The sequence below is a fragment of the Patella vulgata genome, chromosome 4, assembly GCF_932274485.2.
Source record: "Patella vulgata chromosome 4, xgPatVulg1.2, whole genome shotgun sequence".
NCBI lineage: Eukaryota > Metazoa > Mollusca > Gastropoda > Patellidae > Patella > Patella vulgata.
Window position 1 is genome coordinate 8,857,321 of NC_065882.2, and position 24,297 is coordinate 8,881,617.

The 24,297-nt window shown below is 38.0% G+C and overlaps 1 long non-coding RNA gene across 1 annotated transcript in view; it reads left to right on the top strand.

Moving 5' to 3' along the window:
• The window catches only part of LOC126819136 (uncharacterized), a 40,547-nt gene extending 19,213 nt beyond the window's left edge, over nucleotides 1-21,334 (top strand). Inside the window, exons 3-4 of the long non-coding RNA XR_007679500.2 lie at nucleotides 17,666-17,722; nucleotides 19,233-21,334. This is a non-coding gene — a long non-coding RNA (uncharacterized LOC126819136). The remainder of the gene's footprint in view (nucleotides 1-17,665; nucleotides 17,723-19,232) is intronic.
• The last annotated feature ends 2,963 nt before the right edge of the window (nucleotides 21,335-24,297 follow it).

Consider the following 24,297-nt stretch of genomic DNA (forward strand, 5'->3'; position numbering starts at 1 on the left):
TACTTTGTAATTATATTTACAAACTACTTTGTAATTACCTTTACAATCTACTTTCTAATTACCTTTACAATCTACGAGTAAGTAATCCTCGTTACAGGATACTGGTAATTACGTTTACAATATACGTGTAATCACTTTCACAATACACGTATACTTACTGTCACAATATACTGGCAATTACCGGTAGAATGTAATGGTAGTTACCTCTACAATATACAGGTAATTACCTTTATAATTTACTGGTAGTTACCTTTATAATAGACTGTTAATTACCTTTACAATATACTTGTAATTACCTTTACGATATAATGGCAGTTATATTTTCTGTATACTGGGACCCACCTTTACAATATAATGACCCTTAGAAAAGACTTGTAATGACCTATACAAAAGACTTGTAATGACCTTTACAAAAGAGTTGAAATGACCTTTACAAAAGACTTGTAATGACCTTTACAAAAGACTTGTAATGACCTTTACAAAAGACTTGTAATTACCTTTAGAATGTACTGGTAATTGCATTTACAATATAGTGTACTTGTAATTAGCTTCCCAATATACTTGTGATTAACTTTACAATATGCTTGTAATTACGTTTACCATATACTTGTGATTACCTTTACAAGATACCGGGAATTACCTTTACAATATACTTGTAATACTTTACAATATACTTGTAATACTTTACAATATACTTGTAATTAGCTTTACAATATACTTGTAATTACCTTTACATTATGCCTACAATTAATTTTACAAGATACCGGTAATTACATTTACAATATACTTGTAATTACTTTACAATATACTTGTTATTACTTTACAATATACTAGTAATTAACTTTACAATACATTTGTAATTAACTTTACAATATACCAGTAAATATCTTTACTATATGCTGGTAATTACATTTATAATATACTTGTAATTACTTTTTACACTATATTGGAAATTATCTTTACGATATAATGATAATCAGGGTTACAATAAAATGACAATTACCTTTAGAATACAATCAATCTAATATCTTCAAGCATACTCCGCTCTTTCTCGTTTCTATCTTGCATGTTAATCGCTATTTGTCTATGCACCAATTACCGTAACACGGTGATTTGTTCTGATTCTATCTGGTTCCTGTGATATTCTACAGGTGAGTGCTATATTTCATTATCTTTAACACCTGTATTCTCTACCAATAAAAAGTCACTGATCGTCTACTTGTTTAGTCCCCGCTAAAATATATTCACCTGTGTGGGTAATCTCGTGGCCTGGATTCAATCGGAATGAGAGGAACTTCACCAATCGATTTTACCCTAGATTTTATAAATGAGATCCAAGCAAAGATTTTACCAACGTTTTGTTTATTATTTCTTCATCGATATTGAACGCAATTAAACCATGTTTGGCCATTTTTCAGTATCACGCAAATGAAATGAAATGAATTGGGTTTAACGTCCTACTGTTCTGCTCCGACTGGCTTAATGAAGATGGGCATACGCCATACAGTGTGCTATGAAGGCAATTTTGTCCGGGAAGCGGCACTATGGCCTACCCATATATCGAATTCCAGCTGCCTAGAGATCTTTTACCTGCACGCCAATGTATACACGGGACTTCAGTGTTTCGTCTCATCCGAATGACTAGACAACTATCCTTGTCAAACCCTCCGTCCTGCACCACTGACAAGGGGAAACCACGTTGGAAAATCCCGATGAACTTTCTAGGCCAATGCAGGGGACCTCCAAGCTAGCGAGCCAGCGTCTTGCCCACTTAGCCACCGTGGCTCCCTTCCTGGAAATGACAATCAGAGACTTTAACTGTCGCCACTAACAGCACCCTATCAATTTAACATCTGAAATTAACCATTTCGCAAATAATAAAATTGATAATTACTTATCTTTTCTTTTCAATATTTTATAATACAAATATATCTTAAGAAATATTTCAATTCGTTTAGTCGGAAAAGGTTCCACACAGGTTGTGAATAACAAACATTGTTTCAATGTATTAAATTTCAGGACTTGCAGATCAAAAAGATATTCCTACTAAAAGAGCAATTACACCAGGTAATATATGTATATATATCAACAGGTGGTTGTTTTAATATGTTATATATACTTACATACTAACAAATGGTTGTTTTACAATGTAATATATATTTATATACTAACAAATGCTTATTTTACCATGTTATATATGTTTATATACTAACATATGCTCATGTTACCATGTTATATATGTTTATATACTAACAAATGGTTGTTTTACCATGTTACATATGATATATAATAACCGGTGGTTGTTTTACCATGTTATATATGTTTATATACTAACAGGGGGTTGTTTTACCATGTTATATATGTTTATATACTAACAAATGGTTGTTTTACAATGTAATATATATTTATATACTAACAAATGCTTATTTTACCATGTTATATATGTTTATATACCATGTTATATATGATATATAATAACCGGTGGTTGTTTTACCATGTTATATATGATATATAATAACCGGTGGTTGTTTTACCATGTTATATATGTTTATATACTCACCGGTGGTTGTTTTACCATGTTATATATGTTTATATATACTATTCAAAAAAAGTAGGGGATATTTGATTTTTAAGTGTTATTAAAGTCACCTAATGAAACTGACGAAGAAACAAATATCACAAAATGAAATGAAGTTCACATTCATCGATTTATTCCAAATGATCGTTAGACTAAGTAAGGCACAGACTGACCATTATAAGGGTAAAATGATACCCGGGGTCAAACAGCAAAGTTACCACAGCATCACAACCAAGTCAGTAACGGGTAAATCCTCCTCTGTTTGCCAAACAAGCATTGATCCGACGTGGCATACTCCTAATGAGACGTCTAAGGTCATTTTGGTCCAGATTGTCCCATTCCTGTTGCAACGCAGCAGCAAGTTCTTGGACATTGGCAAGACGTTGTTGACGTTGATGTAACCTCTGTCCAAGCATGTCCCAGACATGCTCGATGGGGGAGAGAGCGGGGCTCAGTGCTGGCCAAGGTAATGTGGTGATGTTCTGTTGTTGGAGGTAACCTGTTACGATCCTGGCCCTGTGACATCTTGCGTTGTCATCCTGGAAGATGAAACGGCGGCCATGACGTCGTGCGAACGGAACAACATGGACTGCCAAGATGTTGTCCCGGTAGTACTGGCCTGTAACACGCCCTCCAACAACATGTAAAGCCGTTCTTCCAGCAACAGTGATGCCTCCCCACACCATAACAGAACCACCCCCAAATCGATCATGTCTGATGACGTTAACGTCTTGGAAGCGCTCGTTTCGACGACGCGGCACCCTCCTACGTCTGTCCAAAAAATCAACAGTGAACCTTGACTCATCTGAAAACATCACATTGCTCCAGCGTCGATTATCCCAGTGTTGACGATCCCTACACCAACGACGTCTTGCCTGAATGTGATGATCTCTCAAACAAGGGATCACGCGAGGTAGTCGGGCGCGAAAGTGACCCCTATGCAGTCGATTCCGAATCGTCTGGCCACTCACTCTCACACCAGTGTCTGTTTGAAGACGAGCGCTGATCTGATTTGCTGTGATGACACGATTTCTCAAGGCCAAGGTACGGATAAATCGATCCTGGGCTTGAGTTGTCGCCCTTGGTCGACCTGAGCGTGGTCTGTCCTGTACAGATTGTGTATCACGGTATCTGGACCATAGCCTGCTTATGACAGACTGAGAAACATTCATCGTCCGCGCCACAACCGCCTGTGTTGTGCCGATCTGTAGCATGCCAAGGGCACGTAACCTTTCATTTTGGGTAAGCCGACGCATATCAAAATTTGTTTTCTGGTCACTAAAACAATTAAACTGATGTTTCCACCCTGGAATTCAATGCCACAATGACTGTAACATTCAAAGTCAGAGTCGTGCAAATCTTGGGTTGGACCCCCATGATGATCCCAAGCATCACCTGCATTCCATGCGGTAGCTATTGGTGCGTTTGGGCGTCACATGTAACTGGAAATGTTTCTTCTGTTAGGTTCTATAGTGACTTTTTTCGTAGTCATTTGCATATTTTAGTATTATGCCCCCAAAATCAAATATCCCCTACAGGCTATATATGTTTATATACTAACAGGCTATATATGTTTATATACTAACATGTAATATATGTTTAGGTAGTAACAGATGGTTGTGTGTAATATATGTTTGTATACTAACAGGTGGATGCTATACCATATTATATATGCATATATACTAACAGGCGGTTGTTTATATACTAACATGTAATATATGTTTATGTACTAACAAATGTTGTTTTATGTTGTGAAAAATACATATATACTAATATGTAATATATGTTTATATACTAACAGCTTGTAGGTTATGTCTAATTTACTAGGTTCCAAATTTTATACAATTTCGCGTCAATCAGAATTAAGTCCCTTGGAAGTGCATTGTACAAGAACATTTGTACTAATTTGGATTCTTTACGCATGAGCACGTCCACCGGAAGCAGAGTTTATCGCTGCGATGAATAATTTCAATAACAGTTGTTACCGAGATCGAGGCAAATTATTGCTAAAGCATAATATTTCGATAACATACTGCACAAATATTGATAAAACCCATGAGCAAAATTCCTATATTCAAGTTATTACTGGCGCAATTTCTTCTCTAGCTGTGCACATGTATTGTAAAGGGTACACCAAGGGAATTAATTTGCACACAAAGTTTAGACTATTGAAAAAATATATCCAGGGTCTAAGAAAATGCTGCATGATTCAAAGAGGACAGCTGGTTCCATTTATATTTGTCAATATTACAGTACAACTTTTGGGAACGACGAAAGCCATGGTCTGTAGTGATATAAGAGAGAGTGGTGGTCTTTAGCAGAGGGAGGAAACCGAGGGACCTGGCGAATACCCACAAGAGATGGGGTTTAGCGTCCACTCGACACAAACTAGGTCATTTCGGGACTAACACGTGGTTCAATTTTATTTCTATAATTCGCTTACGCGTAGGGTCTTTAGCAGTGGGAGGTAACCGGAGGACCCGGAGAAACCCACGAAGTTGGACAGGCGACCCTACTCCTTGTCACGTACAACCGGGGATTCGAAACCACGCCAGTTGACTAAATGATATACTATAGTCAATAAAATAAATATGTCTTTAATTTTATCGACCAATGTTTAAACACTGACTCTGTTGGAAGTACCAATAAAATAAATTTGATCAACAATTGACATGTTTATTCCTATGAGTGATTGTGTAGGTAGGGAACAAAGGTGCATTGTCCGGAAGCCTATATTTTTAATCAGCTGGTCCTAACCCTCTTCGGGTGAATCTAAGATAAATGTCTATGGAATTTTGTAGGTTTTTAAAAATGTTAGTAAATTGTTCAAACTCAATAATATATTTTTCAGGTTGTGAAAGTTCCTTTCTGTGTCCACAAGATCTTGTTTTCTTCATCTATCCAGATTGGAATAACTGTAATCAGTTTTATCAGTGCTCTCAGGGAGTTATCAGCCTTGGTACCTGCAATTCTGCAATATTCCCCTACTTCAATCCAAGCATCTTTGCTTGTGAAAACACCATCCGATTGACCAACCCCTGTACCAACAGAGTGCGGTAGAACTTCCAGAAACTGTCTTCAAACTACTACAAATTAAACGATATTTAACTGATTCCAATATAATGTTCTTTTTTTTATATAAGCTTGAACCAAATCAGAAATGTAAACTTTACTCCAATAAATAAATTTTCTAATAACAAAGGTGTTAGCGGATTTTTAAAAAGAAAACTTGATACAACTGAAACTGAATACTTTTGGAGAAAGCGAGCATGCCAGTTTATGTATTTGTTTGTGATCATACATCCCGCATTTTAATCTGATCGCCTTCGTTAGTTACTGGAGTTTAACGTCCACGTCCACCTAAAGACAGAGCCCCGTTTAACGCACGGGCACGGTGGGCAGTTGTCCTGAGGGCACACGGCCATATGGATGTTGTGACCAATCTGTGACCAATGTGACGAATGTTTAAACACGGATTTTGTTGGAAGTTCAAGAAATGAAAATTAAATGAAATGGGGTTTAACGTACTACTGTTCTGCTCCTAAACTGGGCTAATGAATACGGGCATACGCCAAGGGATATTTTACGTGCACGCCAATATGTACACGGAACCTCGGTTTTTCGTCCCATCCGAACGACTAGACAGCAGGAGGACCTGACAAGGGGAAACCACATATGTTTCAAGATACATTAGTTAAGAGTTTAATAAAAAAAAAAACGAGAGAGAGGAAGAGAGAGAGAGAGAGATGGAGTTTAACGTCAAGTCGACACATACTAGGTCATTTCGGGACTAACATATAGTTTAATTTTATTTCAATAATTTGCTTGCGCGTAGGGGTCTTTAGCAGTGCGAGGAATCCGGAGGACCTGGAGAAAACCCACGAGGTTGGACAGGCAACCCTACTCCTTGTCACGTACAAGCTGGGGATTCGAAAGCATGCCAGTTGACTCAATGACCGGCCTAATGATACAGCGCGCACCTGCTAACCATTCGCCCCCCCCCCCAAAAAAAAGTTTTACAAAGAGTTGGCCATTCTTGCTATAATAATTCAAACATAGATGATAAAAAAAGAAGATATTGAAAATTTCAGTCAAATTAACTTATTCAGAACGGAGTTGTCACTGTCGGAAGTTTGGACTAGAAATAGGCGGCATCTACTCCACCCACATATTCTCGATTATCAAGTAACATTGTCAATTTCTATGGTATTGTCTCTTGGTAGGCCTTTCATCACCAGTATCCGGTATTGACACCAGTGATTAACAGTAAACGTTAGATTGGTCGGCTATTTCTTGATTTAATTTTAAATGGACGACTGTTTAAATCCAAGCTGTATCCAAGCCATCCTAGGGTCTTCAGGGTTGATTTTGAACTTGTCGTGTAAATAGACAGCTGTCTAGTCGTTCGGATGCGACGAAAAACCGAGGTCCCGTATATATATTGGCGTGCACGTAAAAGATCCCTTAGCAGTTGGAATTCGATATAAGAGTAGCCGTAGTGCCGCTGCCCGGGCAAAATTTCTCTCATAGCACACTGTATGGCGTATGCCCGTCTTCATTAGCCCAGTTTAGGAGCAGAACAGTAGGACGTTAAACCCCATTTCATTTCATTTCATTGTAATGTAAATAAAGGTCTAATTAATAATTTCTATAACATCTGAAGCCTAAATAAAGACTTGAAATAGGCAGATTTAGCTCTTGTATAAATGTATGGTTAATTTTATCGACAGTTTACTGAGAGTTGTTGTGTGGGTAGGCACCCCAGTAATCGGCCTTCTCTATGTAGTTGTGTAGCTGATCTGCACCCTTTGACGGCCTATAATGCAGTTAAGGCTGCTCTGCCCGAAAAACTGTATTATAAACTGGTTAAGCTCACACTCTCGACCATTACACGACCGTGGTCTTAAGAATAGAAGTGTGATGGAGAAATACTACCCAGTTTGCTTGGGAGCTGCAATGTCACCCGAGACTACAACATCATGTAATAATTTATTTAGGCTACAATGCCATCAGGGATAACCTAAGTCACTGTCATGGCACACCAACACCCTTGACACTTGAATCTATTATCAAATTATCTGGCATTTTCTCACTCTTGGCTGTTTGTCATAACCTCTGGTTGTTCCCCATCCCATTTTGGACTATTGTTAGGCTGCCCCACTATAAATAAATATCCCCAAATATCTCGACAATTACATATATTTATATACTAAGCCTTAAATCAGTTTCGCACAATTATAGTCACTAAATAAACGGCCATGTTGTACTTAATAAGATATGACCATTTAACCATCTATAAATAATACACTGAAAAATGGTTCGGAGTGTCGTCCATGACATCCAGACACTTTTGAGCAAAAAATAGGTTACGTGCCCTTGTTTTGAAATTAGTCTCACTTAACCAGTCTACCGACCATTCTCCGTCTGATTGACAGGCCGGGATAATCAAGACTACTTTTTTACGAAACGTGACAGAAAGCTAGAACAAGAAATTGAATTTACAAATAACGCCCGTTGGGCGACACAACAATTGTTTTAAGAACCTTGTAAAAGTAAAATGAAACTACTGCTAGTATCATTTTCCTGCCCAACCCGCGTTATTCAGAGATATAATTGCCATGCAAAAGGGGGAAAGGGAAAAGCTTTAGTCCTTGTTTCGTGGATGACGGCGTAGGAATATTTGGTGATCTGTTTCCATACTCAGAGCAAAAGGGTGTCGCGACACAATTATTTGATATAGCTGCTATATGTCGGTGTATATACGTATTTATGAAACAATTACCGTCTGTGGGCCATTTTAAATCTCAACTCAAAACATTCTTACTTCAAAACCCAAATCTGTAAATAATCTATGAATACAAAAACCAACAGAGCCTTACAAACTGTTTCTTCGGTATTAACGCGCTTTTTTAAATGACGATATTATATAGAGGATATTTGTCGTTTTAGAGTGAATAACATATTTTATTTCATCTAGAAGCAAGAAAACTTATATTTTCACGAATGCGTAGCATGAGTGAAAATATAAACGTTTTCTTGCTTAGAGATGAAATAAAATATGTTATTCACGACAAAACGACAAATGTTCTATTTATTTTAGGATTTTACAATCATTTTAGGTAAAAACAACTAGCCAGTGGAATAATACTTTTATTTCACTGATAAAACGCGGTATTCCACTATTGATCATAAAATAATATTATTTATTATAAGCTGTAACCAAAAAAAACTTTCTGGTAAATTACCTTTACAAAATACTGGTAACTCAAAGCAACACCCTGTTGGTCTCTATCTTAGTGGGCCATTTTAAGTCTCAACTCAAAACATTCTTATTTCAAAACCCTGATCTAAAATAATCAGTGAATATAAAAACCAACAGCGCCTTAGAAACTGTTTTCCTCAGTATTAACGCGCTTTATAAATGACCACACTATATTATTATTATTTATTATAAGCTGTAACAAAAGAAAAACCCCAACAAAACCCTTACTGGTAAATTACCTTTACAAAATACTGGTAATTCAAAGCACCATGTTGTTGGTCTCTATCTTAAGATACATCTGAGTCCCCTTAGAAACTATTTTCTTCAGAATTAACGCGCTTTATAAATGACCATACTATATTATTATTATTTATTATAAGCTGTAACAAAAAGAAACCCCAACACAACCCTTACTGGTAAATTACCTTTACAAAATACTGGTAATTCAAAGCACCATGTTGTTGGTTTCTATCTTAAGATACATCTGTGTCGCTCTAGTAGTTTCATGTATATAATGCACTGTTATTCTTAGTTTCTGTTTTGCACGTTACTCGCTTTTTGTTTCTGCACCAATCGCTTTTTGCCTCTGTACCATCAATTGCCATAACACGGTGATTTGTTCTGATATCTTCTGATTCTATCTGGTTCCCGTAATATTCTACAGGTGAGTGCTTTATTTCATTATATTTACCACCTGTATTCTCTACCAACAAAACATACTTAAAGTCGCTGATCGTCATTGGTATTTGTCGAAATGAAATAGGGTGTAACGTTCTACTTTTCTGAGGGGGGTTGATGTCTGAATGGTTAGCACGTGCGCGCTGTATCATAATGTCTGTCATTGAGTCAACTGGCATGGTTGTGTTACTCCCGTTGTTTGTGAAAGCAGTAGGGTCCTCCGGTTTCCTACCACTGCTAAAGACCCCTACGGGCAAGCGAATTATTGAAATGAAATTGAACCATGTGTTAGACCCGAAATGACCTATTTTGTGTCGAGTGGACGTTAAAACCTATTTCTCTCTCTCCCTCTTCCCACTTTTCTGTCGTACGCCATACAGTGGGCTACGAGTGAAATTTTGAACGGACCTACTATTAAATCGCATATTTTACATGCGCTTCAACGTATACACGAGAACTAGAACGACTAGACACTTTTTTGCCGCACGCCATACAGTGGGCTAAGAGGAAAATTTTGCGCGGACAGGAGCATTGCTACCTACTCTTATGTCGCATATTTTACATGCACTCCAACGTATACACAAGAACTGGGTTTCTCGTCCAAACCGATTGACTAGACAGTGTCCTTGGTAGGTCCTGGATCCTGCACAACCGACAAGAGGGAAACCGCGTCAAAAAATCCCGATGATATCTTTCTCGGCCAACACAAAAATGGGAACGAACCCAAGACCTCCAGTTAATGAGAGACAAACTAGGTCATTTTGTGACTAACACCAGTGACAAGGGAAAACCACGCCTTGGAAAACACCGGGACCAGCCCACGACCTCCAGCCACAGTCTTACCTACTTAGCCACCATGGCTCCCATCACTCAAATAAAAAATCAGAGACTTTAAACTATCGCCACTAACAGCACCCTATCAACATCTGAAATTAACCTTTTCGCAAATAATGAAATTGATAATTACTTATCTTATTCTTTTCATCTTTTCGCACGCAATTATTATAGCTCTATAGAAAGAGATATTTCCATTGCACCAATTGGGAACTACATAAAACCCCCATTTTAATAATTATATTCTTTACTCATCTATATTTAGATCTTATGGGGGGGTTGGATGGCCGAATGGTTAGCACGTGCGCGCTGTATCATAAGACCTGTCATTGAGTCAACTGGCGTGGTTTCGAATCCCCAGTTGTACGTGACAAGGAGTGGGGTCGCCTGTCCAACCTCGTGGGTTTTCTCCGGGTCCTCCGGTTTCCTCCCACTGCTAAAGACCACTACGCGCAAGCGAATTATTGAAATAAAATTAAACCATATGTTAGTCCCGAAATGACCTAGTTTGTGTCGAGTGGACGTTAAACCCCATTTCTCTCTTTCTCTCTCTCTCTCTCTAGATCTTATGAATGTTTAAATGTATTGGGGTAGTGTGTTTCACACTCACGATTCCCCCTTTAGCCGAATAACAAATATTCACGCAAAATTATTTTTAAAATACATTGATTGTTTCATCTATTATAGCACAACATTGCATAACCCTTATCTGAAAAACCATAACTAAATAACACGTCTTGTTTCAATGTACTAAATTTCAGGATATGTAGACCCGAAAGATGTTCCTTCTGAAAGAAGAGTTGTACCAGGTAATATATATACAAGATAATATGTATTGATTTGGTTTCTTTACGCATGGTCATAACGACCGGAAGTAAGGTGTGCGTTACGAATACGGTATAATTAAGTCTTTATGAAGTGTGATATGCAAGTAAATTATAGTAATATGGTTTCGTTAGGCATGGTCACGTCAACCGGAAGAAGAGCCTATCTCTGATCAATAGTGGGAATTTATCTTATTCTCGGGAAGAACGCTAGATCGGAGACGGCTGTGCACATTTTAGCACATTTGACGTCATATGTGGATTCTGGGTTAGGTTAAAGAATTTGGGGAAGAGTTAAAGTCTCCACATAAACACTAACCTAGGATGATGTAAATTTGGTTCGTGATATTTACTAGTTTTATTTTAAAAATACACGCAATACATTAGATTAATATACAAAGATGGTTTCGCTGTTGTTTGGTGTTGGTGGCGCTGATGGTCTTCCTTTTCGAGATTACTCTAACCCATATGACGTCATTATGTGCATTACCGTCTCCGATTCTAGCGTTCCCCTGTACTCAGATACTATCGCATCACCTGAAGAAGAAGAGCACCATATGTCCCATTTTGATTTTGCCAATGCACTTCGAACTTCGATTAGACATGAGCGGTAGAATCTTCCGCATGTATCTTAAAACCATTTCAAATGTACATTTAAACAACACAATATTGTTACACACCCTAACGTGTGTGCGCACACTGATATTAGACACTGATTTTTTGTACACGGTGAACAGTCAATATGCTGATTACACTATTTTGCCTTATTACACTATTTTGCCTATACCGTTTTTTGAGGACTTCGAATTTTGTCTAATGGTTTGGATTGTTCGTACTTGGTTTTATTTTATTTTATTACGACACACTGATCTAAGTAGAAGCCGGTGTCAGTGCCGTATTTAGATGAAGTAAGGCTCTAAGCCAATGGTTCCCAACCGTTTTTAGCCAACAGCACACCTTGGAACACATGAAAAAATAGCGGCACACCTGGTAAAATATAGATGATAAATATTTGAATTTTGCAAAATAAAAACGTGGTAAGTCAGACGGCATACAACCGTAGACTAGTCAAGGACACATAAAATGGCACTAACTAAATAAAGAAAAACACAGCTATGAACTTATTAGTAGACACTAGTGAATACGTAGTTTGGGATCACGGGATTTTTCGACTTTTTCTTAGTATGCCGTTAAGGCCCTACTCTCAAAAACTAGAGATTAATGTGCGTTTTAAATACAACTGAGCAAATCCGAGGGTGATGACGATTGTTTAATGATGACTATGGAAATGAAATGAAATGGGGTTTAACGTCCTACTGTTCTGCTCCGAACTTGGCTAATGAAGACGGGCCTTCCCCCTTTCCATGTGCTATGAGGGAAATTTTGCCCGGACAGCGGCACTACGGCCTACTCTTATATCGAATTCCAACTGTAAACAGATCTTTTACGTGCACGCAAATGTGTACACGGGACCTCGGTTTTTCGTCCTATCCGAACGACTAGACAGCTGTCCTTGTCAGGTCCTCCAGACTATGGTGCGTACAAGAAGGGCTTATGACAGCGTCCAAAATAGTGTACACCTTGATCAGAGTCCCACTAGTCCTAGATTGTAGGGCCCTAGACCACTCGACCATTCCAAGTTGAATCCAAGCTCACTATGTATGGGAATGAGTAAAGTAGGGGTTAAATTGTTAACACTCAATATAATATTTTACAGGTTGTGAACGCTCCTTTATGTGTCCCAGTGATCTGATTTTCTTCATCTACCCTAACTGGAATAACTGCAACCAATTCTACGTTTGTGAACGAGGAATCATCACCGTAGACTCCTGCACCAATTTTGGATTTCCCTACTTTAACCCGACAATCTTTGCTTGTCAGGACACCATTCAACAAAACAATGCCTGTACCAACCGTATTTAATATCAACATCGATTTTTCTTGAAACCCGTCTTTAAACCACTAAGAATTAAAACAATCTTTAAAGCTACAATTTCATATTTTTAAGTTATATTTTTAAAATTTATTAAAATAAAGCCTTAAAATAGATGGTATCCATAAACCGTCCTACCTTGTTTAAAAATAGCCCTATTAATCCTATAATTCACTATTGCCAGCTGAGAAATTGGCAAAAATATCATTTTCAACTTCACATTTCAACGTTTGAAGGTAGCTCATGCATGGAGGCAATAGGAAAACAAGGGAGGTAATTGTGTTATTATTTCCGGTGTCAATGATTTTTAAGGGTGGGAAATAATGCCCATGGTCGTATAATAGTGAGTTGATAACCTATTGAGCCAAAGACAAAGAAATAATTATGTTTTGACTTTCTTAGAAAATATGAAATTCTCGCTTTAAATGATATTTTAGAGGCATTTAGTAACTGGATAGAGCAATAAACTATAAGTATGTCGTTAAATGCTTGCAGAACCGGATTACTAAGGTCCTTGCATCAACGGTGAAATGGAGACAAATTCTTGCCATTGTATGTCACATTCTTAGAAATGCAATTAGTATGTCAGTACGGTAGATCTATAGATTTATTTGACATAAACATATACAATACAATAAATACCATAAATTATATGCTGTATATAAATATAATTGGAAGTAATTTGCGGGGCCTATTGCAGGTCTTTCTTTAGGCCTGAAATGTTATCTAAATTATTAATTAGACATTAATTAACTTATCCAGACCATACTCAACTCTTGATGCCATCTCTAGCCTGCGATATTTAAGGGATTGGAATACATTTTGTGATGGAGAATATAACGGTAAAAATGAACAATCGGGACTTTGTTTTTTTTTATCATACCAGCTTTAGTCTAAATTCAAAAGGCAATATCTCGGTTCAGAGTGGAACAATTTGACTTAAATTTTCAGCGTATTCTTTTTACATTATCTAGTCTTTAACTATTATAGCGAGAACTGTCAACTCTTTATCTAATCTCCAGTAATGCCCCTTTATTCAAGCCCTGATTGCTTGTGACACAATTGTGTTTTTTATAAGCTCGAACCAACGCAAAAATGTAAATATTCCCGTCTTATGCCAATAAATCATTATTTAATATAACACTGGTGTTTTTGAGTAAATGAGAACATACCAGTTGGCGTATTCATAGCTGTTGGACTTTACGAATCGTATTATGATTGTGGTCTGAAGATGGCAGAGAGAGAGAGAGAGAGAGAGATGGGATTTAACGTCCACTCGACACAAACTAGATCATTTCGGGACCAAGTGGCCTTTAGCAGTGACAGGATACCCATGATGTTGGACAGGCGACCCTCCTCCTTGTCACGTACAACTTGGGAATCGAAACCACGCCAGCTGATTCAATGATACAGGCATCGCGCACGTGCTAACCATTCGGCCATCCAACCGCAAACTAGATCATTTCGGGACCAAGTGGCCTTTAGCAGTGACAGGATACCCATGATGTTGGACAGGCGACCCTACTCCTTGTCACGTACAACTTGGGAATCGAAACCACGCCAGCTGATTCAATGATACAGGCATCGCGCACGTGCTAACCATTCGGCCATCCAACCGCCATTAAAGATGGCGGAATATACTATCCAAGTGCTTTCGTAACGGTTGAGATCATTCGAGACTCTAGCATACCGTCGCAGTATGTTCCCTTACTGTATTTATCGACTGCTACAGTGCCGCCATACCCGATCTTTATCGCTGTCATGTCATACCAACCCCCTGGCCGACTTTTGTCTGCTATCATGCCATCTGGAATTTCCCCATCGCCTGTTGGATGCTGTGATACTTTCTGGGAATCCCCCCATCCTTTGTGGGATACTGTCACGCCTTCTGGAAGATCTCGAATTTTGTCCAAAGTTTTATGGAATTTACCCATCCCTAGTGCCTTTTTGGGCTACTGTCAAAAAATGTTACTGACAAGTGAAGTCAAATGAGAGAGAATTACCCGTCTGAAATAAACAGAGTTATCTCCCATTAAACAGCTAAGAATCCAAATACGTACAATATTCCTTGAGACCTGACCGTGCCACGAAGACTTGTTTGCTATGGGCCTTCAGTCTTGCCATCTGAAATGCCGCAATATGCTCCATGGATGGGTTAGTCTTGAGCCGTCCCTCAATCCGATCACATAGATTTAGTAGACTAAGTTTTTGGAAAATACTGACGACGCCCAGTGTACTATTGGAGAGTACTCTATATCGGTAACTTGTAATAACATCCACAGGCCGTGTACATCATGGAACGTATCTAAGCTTTGCGGAAATGCAACAACAGTTTAGTACTAGGGGAGATAACCTCTCGTGGCCCTTTATGCTGCAGATTCCTGAACAAAATGCCCTGATCATTACACCATGATTTATGGAAACATTTAGGTTCATTCGGGGTTCTTGGAATCGCCTAACATCTTAAAGACCTGAAGTGAATAAAGCCATTGGACCATCTGCAACTTCTAACCCATATGCTTCAAACTTGAAAGAGACCTGAGGCTTTCAAAAGGAACCCAGTGGGCCTTATGCAACGTCCATCAACTGAGGGCTTTGGACTGGAGATGGAACCATATTTTCAACCAAGATTGGATATTGGGCACTGCCATGCATTATCCTCATTTACCCCCCATATAAAATCTGTAACAGGACTAAGATTAGGAGCAGAAAAGGCAGTTGCTGTAGCAGGGTATGGATAAGCAGGCGTGTCACTATTGAACACATTTAACAATGAACGGTGTTGAACTTCCACTGGACACAAACAATGTCATTTCAGGCCCGTAGCCAAGGGGGGCCTGAGGGGGGGGGGGGGGCGAAGCCCCCCCCCCTGGAAATAATCTTGCCCCCCCCTGACAAAAAGTTGTCGACCATATTTATAAATTACCTATGTATGATTTGAATATATTTCTTGAAAAACACTCAGAATAGTTCGTTCTTAGAAAATATATATTTGTCGATTTCTATGCTTAGAACCTCGTTTACAGCTACTCAATTTTCAAAATTCTCCGGGGGGGTAGCAGGGGAGGAACCCGAGAGCTTGGAAAACGGAAACCCCCACGTATAAGCATTTAACCGAAACCACGCCACATGGTTAAATGACAGACCTTATGATCCTTAACCCCCAAGGTTGGACGACACATGGACCAGAAGATAATAAGAATATGTGAGGTGACGTTAGCTACAATAAGTTGAAGGCCGCAGCGTTCGCCAAAAACGCTTCCCCATTACGAAACGCGGGGCAAAAGTGGGGTGCGAGAATTAACATTAAAATCATTGTTGATATTAATGGTGACTTTGGCCGAAAGGCGTCTTCGTCAGAGTTAACTCCCTTTATACGGGTACAAATAAAATGGTTACAAATCGTACACGTGTTTTAATTATATACGTCATGCTATGGTTACTTTGCCCAATTCCCATAGAATACACAACCGAGACAATTTTCAATACAACAAGGTAATGTATAATGACTCGTCTCGGCACATGCCCGCCTCGGCTACCCCACCCCACCCCGCTAAAACACGAGAGAGAGAGAGAGAGAGAGAGAGAGACAGAGAGAGAGAGCTTAATTGTGGAGGTGTTTACCAATGAGCGGAAACATCAGGACACGTAGAAAACCCACATGGTTAGACGGGCGACCCCACTCCTTGTCAAGTACAAGTGTGGAGATATTTACGTCCACGCAACACAAATTAGGTCATTTCGGGACTAACTTATGGTTCGATTTTATTTCAACAATTCGCTTGCGCATATTGGTCTTAAGCTGTGGGCCGAAAGCGGGGGACCCGGAGAAACCTCACGAGGTTAGACAAACGACCCTATTCCTTCCTACTACTTGTCACGTACAAAAAGGGAATTGGAACCAATCAATGGCAGAACTTATAATCTAATTCAATCTGAGTAAAACACAGATCCTATTTCGTTTCGTTTTTATAGTTAAAAATTTCATTTTATTTGTCTTCACAACACTAGGATCTGGAAGAGTTGTTACATAACAGACGTTCTGCTTGATGTAAGGAATTATGCAATGAAAGGGTCTGTTACGGCGAGTTCTTGGCGTGATGTGCACGGAACTGTGGGTAAACGACTAGAAACGTCAACGCTGTTTGATTAATCAATGTCTGACGTCTTTGGGTCAAAAGCCGCTCGTATGACCCCTGACGCGACCTCCCACTGCAACTAGAGGCCATCGAATGTATAAAAAAAAACGAAACGAAATACAGATCTGTATTTTAATCAGATTTAATCTAACGCGCACGCTTTAAACAATTCGTCCTAGTAATGTAAGTATCTATGGTAACAAGATATGATGGGAATATTTACCTACTCGAATGTCTTCATTACGTTCTGGACTGTCAATCGAGGATCGCCCATATAAAGTAACGAAACAAAAAAGGGGCTGTGATGCGACAAAGTCTTTGTAAAGCATCCACGAGTTAAGTTACTATACAACAAGAGAATTGGGATGGGAATAAAGTTGTAAATTAATAAAACAAATATCATCTCTCTCTCTTCAGGTTTCCGGGATTACTCAAGACCATTAGTGAAGATTGCACCAAGAACCATTCGACCAGGTATATAATAAGTTTCTCACAGTAAATAATCAATCGGTTATAAGCAAGAAAAAATTATTTTAGGTATTCAGTGACTTACTGTAATCCTATGCTGACAAAATAAACACTAACCCTAACACTAACCCTGGCCAAAAACTCTAACGAAATAACCCTATTAGCTGTTCTGAAGGTTTTATGCTAGGTACTCACTGTCGTGCGATATGCGTTATGATGGGATTGGTCCCTACAGAGTCCACGATCTACTACGTGCAGATACGTTCGGATACGGTCAATACGATGGCTACGACTGATCTCAATATATGATAAGACCCGATAGGATCAGCCGGAATACCCCCCGATTAAAACCACGAGTTCAATCGTAACGCGAATCGTGATAGTGGGAACCGAGCATAGGATCAGCAGGATTACCCCACGATTAAAACCACGAGTTCAATCGTTGCACGAATCGTGATAGTGGGAACCGTGCATAAAATAACACAACTGAACCGTTGTGAAATGATCATTAATAATTGTACTCACGATATTTTTGATAGTATTAAAATTTTTCGCCCCAACCGTTTGAAGAAATATCATAGACATGGTATATCGATTTACTTCTTCATTACAAATTATTGTATTATAACCCAAAAGGATAATGGGAACCGCGTTGACCCAGTGAGTAAGACGTTGGCTAGCTAGTTTGGAGTCCCCGTGTTCGGTCCCGGTGATGGTCAAGAAATATGGTGATTTTCCGGCACGACTTCTCCTTGTCAGTGGTGCAGGGGAAGGGTCTGCATAGTCGTTCGAATGGGACAAAGACCCAAGGTCCCGTGTACACATTGGCATGTACGTAAAAGTACACTAACTTGACAATTGGAATTCGAATTAAATATTTAAACCGCGTTGCATTCATTAGTTAAGCGGGGGGAGGGGGGTTGGATGGCCGAATGGTTAGCACGTGCGTGCTGTATCATACGGCCTCTCATTAAGTCAACTGGTGTGGTTTCGAATCCCAGTTGTACGTGACAAGTAGTAGGGTCGCCTGTCCAATCTCGTGGGTTTTCTCCGGGTCCTCCGGTTTCCCCCCACTGCTAAAGACCCCTACGCGCGAGCGAATTATGTAAATAAAATTAAATCATATGTTAGTCCCCAAATGACCTAGTTTGTGTCAAGTGGACGTTAAACCCCATTTTTTTCTCTCTCTCTCATTCATTAGTTAAGCGTACCCAAGCACGCAATGCTAGGTTCCCACTATCACGATTGGTGCTGCGATTGAACTCGTGGTTTTAATCGTGGAGTAATCGTGGTGATCCTATCAGGTCTTATCATATATTGAGGTCAGTCGTAGCAATCGTGTTGATCGTATCGTATCCAAACCTTGCAGATTGTGCACTCAATAGGGACAATCCTATGGTAACGAATCGCACGACAGTGAGAAACTGGCATTACTATTATTATTAAACGTATCCATAGCACACACAACTACCACTTAAAGTATAATACTTGTAAATACATTATATTTTTGTTGAAGGTTGTGAAAGAGTTTTTCAGTGTCCTACAGATCTCCAGTTCTTCATCTATCCTGACTGGAACAACTGTAGTAATTATAATACATGTGTTCAAGGTACCATTTCGCCGGAATCATGTTTATCGTTGGGTTACCCGTGGTATAATCCCTCAACTTTCGCCTGTGAACAGCAGATAGCACCTAACAACGTCTGCTTCTTCCGAGCATAAAGCAACAGACTTATATGTATTAAATACATTTAAACTGGATTATGTCTCCACCATATTTTATATTTTACCACACAATTTTAATTACATTTGTATCTTTTTGTTACCAGGCATATGTATTAAAGTTTTTGAGATAATTTTAAATATACATTATGCAAGAGCTAAATCTGCCAATTGCAGGTATTTCTTTACGCCCGAAATGTAATATCAACTATTAATTAGACATTTATTAACATGAAAAGACCATAATCAACTCTCGACGGCATTGGATACTCGAGATTTTAACTAGATTAGAACGGTTCGCCTTTTAAAAATTTAATTTAAAAATCGGAAAGCGAGGTCATGTCTAGAATATACCAGTGCCCTGGTTAACACTATGCGCACATCTTGTCAAAACTACAAATTACTTCACAATGAAGTATTTTGAATGAAATTTTCAATATTTTCATTTTACATTATCTATTTTTTTGAGCTTTATAGCAAGAATGGTCAGATCTTTATCTAAATCTTACATAATGTATCTTTAAGATTATAATAATGGTACCTTCATTAATACATTATCAGAATAGAATCTTGATTTTAAGATATCTTTATTAGGTTTTATATTTTATATTTGAGAGGGGCGGTTGGGTGGTCTAGTGGTTTAACGGATGCGCATGAAATCATAAGGTCTGTCATTGAGTCAAGTGGCGTGGTTTTGATTCTCCACTGTAAGTTTTATCCGGATCCTCCGGTTTCCTCCCACTACCACATCTTAGTCCCGAAATGACCTAGTTTGTGTCGAGTAGGCGTTACGCTCTCTAATTTTACCATACAAGTTAAATTATATTATGTTATAATCAAAGATCAGACTATAACATGTTACTTATCTTTAAGTACAATTTTAAAATAATCCATATTAGTATCACATATAAGATTGTATAAGATGTTTTTTTTTATAAATATTATATTAGAATATATGTTAATTATTTTATAATTTTACCATACAATTTAAAATAACTTATATTAGTATCTGTTACTAATTGTGTAATTTACCATACAATTTAAATTAATTGTTTTCAGTATCCGTTTCAATTTAAAACAACTTATATTGGTATCTGTTACTAAATGTATAATTTACCATACAATTGAAAATAACTTATATTAGTATCTGTTACAATTTAAAATAACTTATATTGGTACCTGTTACTTATTGTATAATTTACCATACAATATAAATTAATTGTTCCCAGTATCACCTTGTACCATGTTACAACTTTTATAACTTTACTATTCAGTTTAAAATTTGATTATATTAATATCTCAGATCATATTGAACTATTTTGTTTGTTTATATCACAATTTAACTTATAAAGTTACCATTCAATTTAAAATAATTTATATCAGTATCAAAGATTTGAATGCACTCTCCAAGCATTTAATCTCAAGAAAACTACCCAAAGCTGTAAAAATCTAATATGTCACTTGACAGGACTGAGGCTGGAATTTGTGGTTACTCGCTGGCTATTTATCATAAATATTGAAGCCCGACTACAATCTTGGATTATCCACTGCCAACTTATTTTTCCAACGTTTAAGTCTGCAGTATGTCTTCCATTGTTCTGAAAATCGCTAACCATTCGATCTTCAAAATCGACCAGTCCCTACGTCGTGCAAGCAGACAGCGAGTGGACGGCTGTCAGTTAGTGGTCCGCTTTACATTTTGTCCTGTGCGCGACTCATGGGTGTTTTTAAGGGAATCCAATATTTTATTTGTAAGATTGGGTGTTTCTACTTTCCATTATATATACCAAACGTGCCATAATTTTATTGAAGATAACTACCATATAAATACTTCCGTGGGAATGCATCTTTAAAATACATTTGTACCACAGATCAGATTAAACAAAACAATGCAAATTCGTTTTTTGTTTTAAGGGGGCGGGGGGCTGGATGGCCGAATGGTTAACACGTGAGTGCTGTATCATTGGGTCTGTTATTGAGTAAACTGGCGTGTTTCGATTCCCCGGGTGTACGTGACAAGGAGTAGGGCCGCCTGTCAAACCTCGTGGATTTTCTTCTGGTCCTCCGGTTTCCTTCCACTGCTAAAGACCCCTACGCGCAAGCGAATTATTGAAATAAAATTGAACCATACGTTAGTCCCAAAACTGGCCTAGTTAAACCCAATTTCTCTCTCTTTTGTTTTTTAAAAAAGATGCAATTATTTATCTATTAAATGATCAGTGTTTGAGGGTTGTGTATGGCTCGTCGAGTTAGACGCCGGCTCGAACATTGACCAGCCGTTCAAATCGTTCAAAAACCACGGCCCCGTGTACAACAAATAAAGTTTAACAGTTGGAATTCGATATAAGAGTAGACTGGAAAAAATGTCCTTAAAGGCAGAATGTATGAAATACAATAATCTTCCTTAGTGCATTCGGCGCAGAAAGGTAGGACGATCAACTCCATATTTAATTTATTATCAATTAATGGACCAGGTCCATCAGCAAACGTAATGATACAATTACTATTTTTTGTTGTCCCTTGGCGATGCGAATTCATACTACTATTAAATCCACCAAGTATAAGGTGGTTCAAACAATATTTTATGCAATATAATTACATGTAATCAGTGTAAAGGTTGCGGAAACATGCAAATATAATGAAACAGTGTTGTCGTACGAACTGAACATCTCCAATGACAACTGCTGCTTTCCACAACGGTAGGTAGTCAATATGGCCGTTGTGTCCACAATAAAAGATACAATTTCTAGGAGCAATAGAAGTCAGATGAGTTAAATCCACAACATTTCTTGGTCTAGAACATTTAATTTAACATTCCTATGATCTTAATCGTTATAACTACAAAAAGGAAAATTCATTCGATTAAAATCTTGAAAGGTATTGACCGCTCGATTTCGTTTTGTATGGTGTCATTCATTTTGCTAGGTGCTTTCCCTAATTCATAGCTGTTGACTCCCAGATTGTACTAACCCAAAAACAATGAATATTCACTTAAGTCAGAGTATGTAAATTCAAGTTCATTTCGTCCATTCTAGATAAATCAAAATTACCACGCATCATCCATTTTCTAAACGTTCATTTCTTCCATTCTAGACAAAAAGATAAATCAAAATTACCACGCATCATCCATTTTCTAAACGTTCATTTCTTCCATTCTAGACAAAAAGATAAATCAAAATTACCAAGCATCATCCATTTTCTGAACGTCACCGCCCCTCTTTCTATGCTACCAGACTTTTTACGTACGTCACTAACTTACGGCCAATGTCTGTGTTTTTGCCAACCGTCTCTTTCTCTTGGTGCTCTTCCCACCACCCTTTAAGGTCATTAACTTGCTTCTCTGCATACCATAATTTTATCTAATACAATAAAATAAGAATTCTATAAACAGCTTTCCCGAAAACTTTATATTGTGGATGTATGGACATTTATTTATATTGATGATAAAACTAACTTTATTTTTATTTCTTCTTTTTACAGCTCCAGTTCCTACATACGGCGTTTTAAAACTACAAGTGAAATGAAATGGGGTTTAACGTCCTACTGTTCTGCTCTGACAGGGCATACATCATTCAGTGTGCTATGAGGGAAATTTTGCCAGGACAGCGGCACTATGGCCTACTCTTATATCGAAGTCTAACTGCAGGGGATCTTTCACGTGCACGCCAATGTATACACGGGACCTCGGTTTTTCGTACTATCCGAACGACTACACAGTTGTTCTTGTCAGGCTCTCCGTCCAGCACCACTGACAAGGGGAAACCACGTAGGAAAATCCCGATGAACTTTCTCGGCCAATGTAGGGATCGAACACGGGACCTCCAGGCTAGCGAGCCAGCGTCTTACACACTTAGCAATCGTGGCTCCTTAGAACTACACACAGGCACCATTAAATTGTTGATGCATGGACAATTAATATCTTGTATGATAAATACTAACTTTACTTGTTTTGTTTCTTGTTTTTCTCTTTGTAGACTCATTTCTTACCTACGTCGATTTAGAACTAACAGGAGACAACCTTCAAGATGACAAACCTTCCAAATGTGATACATCATTTGATTTTATTGACTTTATTTATTTTCTTTATGTTGTTGTATTTCTCTGTACGGATCCTTGTCCTTTTATAACTAAACCAACACCCAGACACCCTTAAAGATAAGAAACGACAAAACTGTATTGATAAAACTATATTGATGTTATTGGTTTATGCCTCGTTACAGCTTGCCTATTCGACGGTTTAGAAACTAAGAGCATGCGTGTATGGATATCTAACTTTTTTATTATAATCATAACACTAACTCTATATATGTTTTCTTTTGAATTTCTCTCTACAGTTCCAGGTCCCTTGAGAACTAAAAGAAGATACACTTAAAGGTACCAAACATTCAGACTGATCGATCATACCCCTGTGGAGCACAAACAATGTAAATTATTCAATTGAATGTATTTTGTCGTGTCTTTTATTGCCTGGATTAATGTGTTTTATAATGATTAATGATGTTATATTGGGTGAACTTCGATGGTAAATAAGATAAATAAACTAAAAACTAACTCCTGATTAAACACATGAAGACAAAATACAGTTATCTTGACGCCAGCATCGACTAGTATGTTGGAATATAGAGTTATTAACAACTCTTGTTGGGTTTTTTGTTTCATGTAAAAACAGTACAGATCATCAACATGGTCATTATTCACGAAAGGAGTCAAACCTCTTACTCATTATTATCGTTGATATTTGAAATTTTAATTTATATTAATATTGTTATCCTACCGAAAATAAATATGGGATTCTAATATATGGAAAGTCCATTGGCCAATTACGCTGTTTGACCGAGACTTCGCTTAATGGTTTGGAT